The sequence below is a fragment of the Apteryx rowi genome, unplaced genomic scaffold (assembly GCF_003343035.1).
Source record: "Apteryx rowi isolate R43461 unplaced genomic scaffold, aptRow1 scaffold_66, whole genome shotgun sequence".
Classification (NCBI taxonomy): Eukaryota; Metazoa; Chordata; class Aves; order Apterygiformes; family Apterygidae; genus Apteryx; species Apteryx rowi.
In genome coordinates this window covers 831,077-838,229 of record NW_020450938.1, presented here as the reverse complement: position 1 = coordinate 838,229, position 7,153 = coordinate 831,077, and positions in this window count along the sequence as shown.

The window sequence follows — 7,153 nt, the reverse complement described above, 5'->3', positions numbered from 1 at the left end:
CGTGTGTTTTTGAAACTAATAAGCACATTGTCAATGTTTGTATCATGGAAATAAATGCTGTCTTGTGCTAAAGGACATTTCAGAACAAGTGTTAAGCCTAAATATAAACCCAAATATCCAAACTCTTCCAAAATCTATTGAGATCAGTATTTTGCCTCACTTTTGAAATCAGCGTGAGCATGAAGTTGCACATTTTTGCTTCCTCTTTCAGTAGTACATCTTCAATGCAAGATTAAGGTAAAATATAATAGACTGGCTTATTTGCCACCATTTTTATTAGACTGCTCAGGATGAAAAAGGATTACTTGCCCTGAAAGCTGCTTCAAGGTGCCAGACAGCTACAGTCTGGGGCTACAGTCTAGCTGCAAGTGTTATCCGGAGGAAGAAATAGTGATTTCCAGAGCTGGACAAAGCTTGAGACAACCCTAAGCCAGCACAATCAACATAATATACTTTTCAAGGCTCAACCTTTCTGCTCTGTACACTATATGTCACATTCTTCACATTAAAACAAAACAAAACAAAAACCCAAAAAGAGCAACTTGGGGAAACCCTCTAATCCATTATTTGAAGGCACTGATGTATCTTTTACATCCAGCCAAACTGAAACTGTAAATAAGTAAGAGGATGCCTCCAGAAAACTCAAAACTTAAGAAAGCCATAGTCATTTCTGATACTGAATCATGAATTTATACATAAACAAATGATTTTGAGACTGCTATTACTTTAGGATGAAAGTAGCAAAAACTTACATGGCTTGTACTTATTAAGTGTAATGTTGGACTCCACATGCCAAAGCTCAGGATAAAAACTAGGCTATAGAGTTACTTTTGACTCAAATATGTATTATATACTACAGAATTTTTGTTTCTCTGTATAGATACCCCTAAGTATAAAAGGTTGAAATAAATTTATATTTTAAATTAGCCAATAGGTAATTAATCCAAAAACTAACAGATTCTTCAATCCTGGTGCTGCTTGTTATGAAAAAATGCCATTTTACCAAGAGGGGCCAAAAATCAAGGACTTTTTACTGTTAACCTAAAAGAATGTGAGTGCAACAACTCTTCCTCAGCCCATAGTCCTGTCTCCACGAGTGGCTGTCAGCAAGCATGCAAAAGTAAGAGTGAGACAAGCATACATGACAAGTCCCCCCTAATACTTTCCAGGCCTCTACTGACACTCAGCTCATGGACTTTTGGAGACAGATGTAATTATGCCTGTATATCTCAGTGGATATATCTTTCAAATACTCGTCCTGTATCTCTTTAAACCTAGATAATTTTTTAACATTCAAAACATAGCTCAGCAAAGAGTTCCACAGGTCTGTTACCTGACGCATGAAGAACTGTCTCCTCTTGTTCATTTTAAAGCTGGGTCCTACTAACTTCATTTAAGGTTCCTACTTGCAGAAAAGATGGCGAACAGCTGATTGCCATCCATCCTCTATACATTGCTCAGGATTTTTAGCTCTTTATCATATCTACCCAAGTTCTCTCTTTTACAGRCTGAAGAGACCAAATTTACCTTATTGTCCCTCATATGAATGCTATTTCTTACCTTTCATCATAGAATAATTTAGGTTGTAAGGGACCTCTAGAGGTCGTGTAGTCCAGCCTCCTGCACAAGGCAGGGCCATCTTCAAAGTTAGATTCAGCTGACATTTTAGTATTTCCAACAGTGGAGTTTCCACCGCTTTTCTGTGCAACCTCGTTACCTTTCTGTCAGCATTCCCAGTTCTTACCTACCCACTTTGATGAGGGGACTGGAACTGCACACTGCATTCAGAATGCAAATGAACTGTCAGTTTACAGAATGGCATGATGATGTCTCTACTTTATTCTCTTTTTCTCTCTTAAGTATCACAACATTTCATTTCTTTCTTTCTTCTATTTGGTACTACAGAGCACTGATCTGATGTTTCCATGGGACTATCTACCATAACCTAAGATCATATTCCTGAGATGGAAGTTCAGGTCTATCAGAGCCCATCTGTGCCCAGTCCAAGGCACAGGTTCTGACCTGCTACCTGATGGGTGGGATTGATATAAACAGGAGTGTCTGTCCACAAGTTTGCTGTCTTGACTAAGGTAGTGCTCAAGCACTACTCTGTAGTTAGGAGGGAGATCAGCACCTTAGAGAGGGATTTATCCTACACAGCTGAGAGATCTCTCGCTGCATGTGCTGAATGGACTTCTCATTGTTTCCTCATTGGTTTCTAGGAGGAACCTAGACACATAACTTGTCTACAAAAAGTATCAGGTGAGAAGAATCCCAACCAAAATCATTCATTAGGGACACCTACTTCTTTGGGGGTACTTCATTGGAGACACTTCACTGGCGATAGTGTACAACTACTAAAAAATCCGCAGCTGTCTCTTGTTCAGAAAATTTATTTTCACCATGTTCATGTGAACCCACTGCCAGAGATGTACATGCACTTTGAAATGATTCTGTGAAAGAAGTATGGAATGATGTGATATGTCTAGCATTAAGTAAGGAAAAAAAAGGCATAGGAAAATTATAGAAGCCAGGGTCTTCTAGCATCTGGCTGGTTTGCTATTCTGCATTCTCTGAGAATGAGCTGAGTATTTTCCATTTTTGAAATGTTAAGTCTACACATTAATTGAGTAAGCTACTTTCAACTACTATAAAACAAAATTAATAATTCCACCTTCATGTTCCAAGTCCCAGTGGAGATCAGGTTGTTAAGTACCCATATCAGCTGAAAGTGTCATTCAGCTACTAAAAATTTCAACCAGCTTGCTTCAATTCACTTCACAAAAATTTGCAGTTAATAATAACAGAATGTTGTGTAGATTTATGAAGTGATAATTTAGCTAGATCTCAATTCCTAAATAATTAGCATCTATTGTAATCTGTACACAAAGGAAAATTCCCCATTTAAATATTTTAATGTAATTCTACAGACAGAAGTGAATCATATATTTTATAAAAACAGTTCTCTGCAGCTGCAAAATCTGTCCTGTAATCACCTTTGCTTCATGATTCAGTTGCTTAAGATGCTGTATACTATATCATTTGGTGTCAGCTCAGTCAGGGTGGAAAAAGAGAGCAATTCTGAATTTGAACTCAATCTTGCCTCATTAAATGTAGATTGTTCTAGCTCTTAACAATCGTTATGTTCACACTGTACACACAAGCTGGATCTGTTAGGTCAAGTCTTTGGACAAGAATATTTTTTATCTGAAATGGCATTAGAAGCTCCACAAGCCAAACAGAGGACATATTGCTAAATTCAAAGGCCAGAGTTTCTTTGTTATTTATAGGAAAAAAACAGAATTGACAAATTTTGATGAAACCACCAAGCTGGAGGATCTGGAAGAGAACACTGGAAGGACCTTTACTTTGCTGCTGACAACTCTTTATTTTGTATTGCTAGCCTTGAATATTTCTCACTGTTCTTTGTACAGCCCTGGGGAGACCAATTTTCAACTAGTGCCAACACTAAATGGTTACAGAGATTCTGTGGAACGTTTTCTGGTTTTGGTTTTGCTTTGTTTGGGTGGGGTCTTTTGAAGAAAAAAGTCATTTAATTTCTTGTAGCATAGGAGAAAAACATTGGCGATTTGGAGTAATACCATTAATAGAAAATCAGAAAAATGTCAGAAGAAGGCTATAATGACAAACCTGAGGCAGGTCTATTCGAGGTAATGGCACTCTAGTAGCTCTCTTGGGAGGCAGTACTTAGATTTGTATACGGATTCTAAAGAAAAAGAACACAAAGACATGTTTTCTTYCAGGCAAAAAAGCAGGAGAGGAGTCAAAGGACTCAGCTAGAAGCAGTCAAAGAACCAAGAAAGCTCTTAAACAGTTGAGATTTGAAAAAAAACAGTTTGTGTGATGGTTATGCTTTTGAGAGCGATATCTGGATACACCCTCTGAGCCTCAGTGACTAGATTTGCGGAATCTGTGCATGAGTCATCTGGAGAGTTGTGACTTCTACACAAGTTCTCTATATCACTCCAAACAAGAACAACTTGCTGTAGAATTATTTTTGGAACTGGTTTTCAGTTAATTACTGAGTCCATACATTATGAAATATATTCCTTTAACTAATTAACAGAATGATGAGTATACATAYGCCACAAATCCTGAAAACCTGATACCGCTGTTTCAGGTTTTATGCATGTGAGGCTTAAAGGTAATCAAATGCATAAAAGTGAGAATGAGCTCTCATAATGTTAAGATCTGGCACAATCAGTTTGCTTTCATTTTCCACCCCCAAAAAAGCTCAATAAATGCCATGGGAGGTTGTTTTCTTTACAGTCACTGACTGCATATTGGGAACTGAGTTTCATCTTACAGAGAAGACAGCATTGCTTTGAACAAATGAGAAGGAACACCTAATCCTTAGTGGTCTAGACAATGGTATCTTTAGACATATGCTGTGCTTTATTTTCAGCATTCCCTGATATTCTTCCAAGAAATGTAATTTCATGAAGATTCATCTCAGAAGACTGGCTATTCCCTCCTCCCCATGCATTCCATACGGTGTTTTCTGGGCTGCCTGGGATATGTTAGCACTTAAATACAAAAACAAAACACAAATATAAACCTCTGTGTGGTCTCCGCTAGCATTTTATTTATTTATTTATTTATTTAAGCTGTATGACTGATGAGTGTAACTGCTAATAGGCACAGCTGGTAGACTTAATTATCTCACAAGATGTACTTTCACTCTAGCGGGACATCAGTGAAATTGCTGCACATGTTCATTAACCCAGCTTACAATTTAGAAGCTTTTCAAAAGAAAGTAGGCAAAAATCTGTCCATATTCAAGCACAGTCAGAAAAAGAAGTTCCAGTCTAAAAGCAAGGATCAAAGGCTCTTCTAAAATGGGAGTTTATTTTGAAAAGGTAAACCCAGCAGGTTTTCCTGGTCCAGCCTGAGATACCTTTAATGGAGAGTAGTGCCTCGCAAAATAAAATAGACTAATAGATTCTCTTGTGCCTCTCCTATAAGATCCCCATTGCTGGATGTGCCTTTGTGAAGAAGTTTCCACAGAAAAAAGGTCTTTGTTTTTTCTTCTTCTTCTTTGTCTTCTTCTTCTTTTAAGAGGCTTTTAGTGAAACAACTAAATTGTGTGGGCAAACAAATCGGACAATCAAAGCTTCTCCACTAGACTGAATTTAAAAGTATTCGTGAATTTATAACAGAGTTGTTCTCAATAAATATCACAAGTCAAAGCTATCCTTTGGGTCTTGGACATTTATTGCCTCTGACAGGGCAATTAAGCATTCCTTTACTGTGTTACTACCCTGAAGTAGCATCCGTTGCTTCATTTGCATAAATGGTAGATAAAACAAAGAAACAAAATGACTGAAAGCAGTAACAGAAGAGCCCTTCCTGGATTCCAGGGTGAAGTTAAGAAACAGACTTCATATTGCATTTTGATGGGTTTTAATTTATATGAAGTAAGTATATTGTGCTAACAGGTTTTCCAACGTTAAAACATATTTGCCTCCAAGTTAGAGAGTAGATCACAAGGTTCATGGCCTAATAGATAAATTGGAAAGATAGTGCTTAGAAACGAATGAAAGACAGGATAGGAGAAAAAGTTACAGAGTGTACTTTAGTCCTTCAAGAAGCTTTTTACTTGAGGAGACATCTCTTTATTAATAAAATGCATTTGATGTGTGGGCCTTGAATAGATGTACACTTTTCAAAACCAAATAAATCATAGTGATCAGGACTGTGGTTTTCTAAAAATGCTGTTCCACCCACTGTCCTGCTCAGAGAAGATTGCAACAAATGACAGACCTTTCCTTTAAAGCTAGCTGATTCATGGTCTGTCAAAACAATGGGTGTGCAAATTCCACAGCTGAGGATCTGCCTTTGAGCCTGCTCAGGTCCCCCTGATTTTCCATGCTAATATTCAGATATAGTAATGTAGGAAGAAAGAAGTGGACATTCAGCAAGGAGCAGGTTTTATAGCCAACACCAACCACTTGAATTGGCCACAGAAATGAATGAGAGGTCAGTGAAATAGACCTAGTACAGCTAGTAAGGCAGTTGACTAAAACCTATTACTAGAAGTTATTGGAAGCTATTTTTTGATAGAATCTGAAAGTGTTGGATGTTTTCCTCATCAAATAGAAAGATGATGCCTTTGCTTTAGCAAATGGGCTATTTGTACACATGAAACAACAAGTGCGTATAGGARCTGTGCCAGAGGCATACAATATAAAAGATCCTCCAGGACTATTCATGTGCATATCTAGGACCACATGCAATATAAAGTGTAATTAATTTTAATACAATATTATTAAAAGACTAGCTAACACTTGACTGCAATGAAGTACAGTACATAAGAAACAAACGTTTCGCCACAACTTTGAGTATCTTAGAGAAGAAGCCAAGGACTGAAAAGTCTGAATGACTGGAGAAGGGTCTACTTGAGGGCTGAAGATCTATAAGCCTTCAAAACCAATAGCTTCATTTTATGGAGCGTATGTCTATATCACTTGGTGGGAAAAATACTGCTGCTTCCTGTCCCCAGCAGCACTCCAACTACATCCTACCATGACTCCTTTTTGATCTTCATCCTGGCCTTTCTAGGCATATTAGCAGAAAATAGTATTTCTTCCAGGCATGAAAACCATATTCTGCAGGGTTTTTGCACTGGAGTCATTCATGAATGCTAAATGGCAAGTAAGGCAAAAAACAGTGCTAAAGGCAAAAAAGGCATTTGGGAAAGTACGGTATTTTGTGGCATTCCAAAATAATTTGTGTTAGATTTCTTTTTTTTTCACTAAAGCGGTTTTATGAATACTACTGCTAACGAGCAACAAAGCCTTAGCTCTTATATATGTTCTTCCCTGGTAGTGTTTTATTCTTTGTGGAACAGACTTTCAGCTTTAGTGAACCATCCTGATATGCAGAGCAATGATGACTTTTTGCATCGACATCAATGTGTCTCACACCCGGATGTAGCACATAACTAATAGTTAACTAATAGATTCCAAATCAAGACACCTGAAAACAGTACTGCTGGCTTAGCATATAACCTACCAAAAAAATCATAAGCTTTTGCTTCAGAACAGTTCATAACTCATTTCAAGTTTCATTCCTTGCAGAAAATATTACCACGAGAGAGCAAGAGCCAGATGGTGTGTGCACGGTGCAAGGT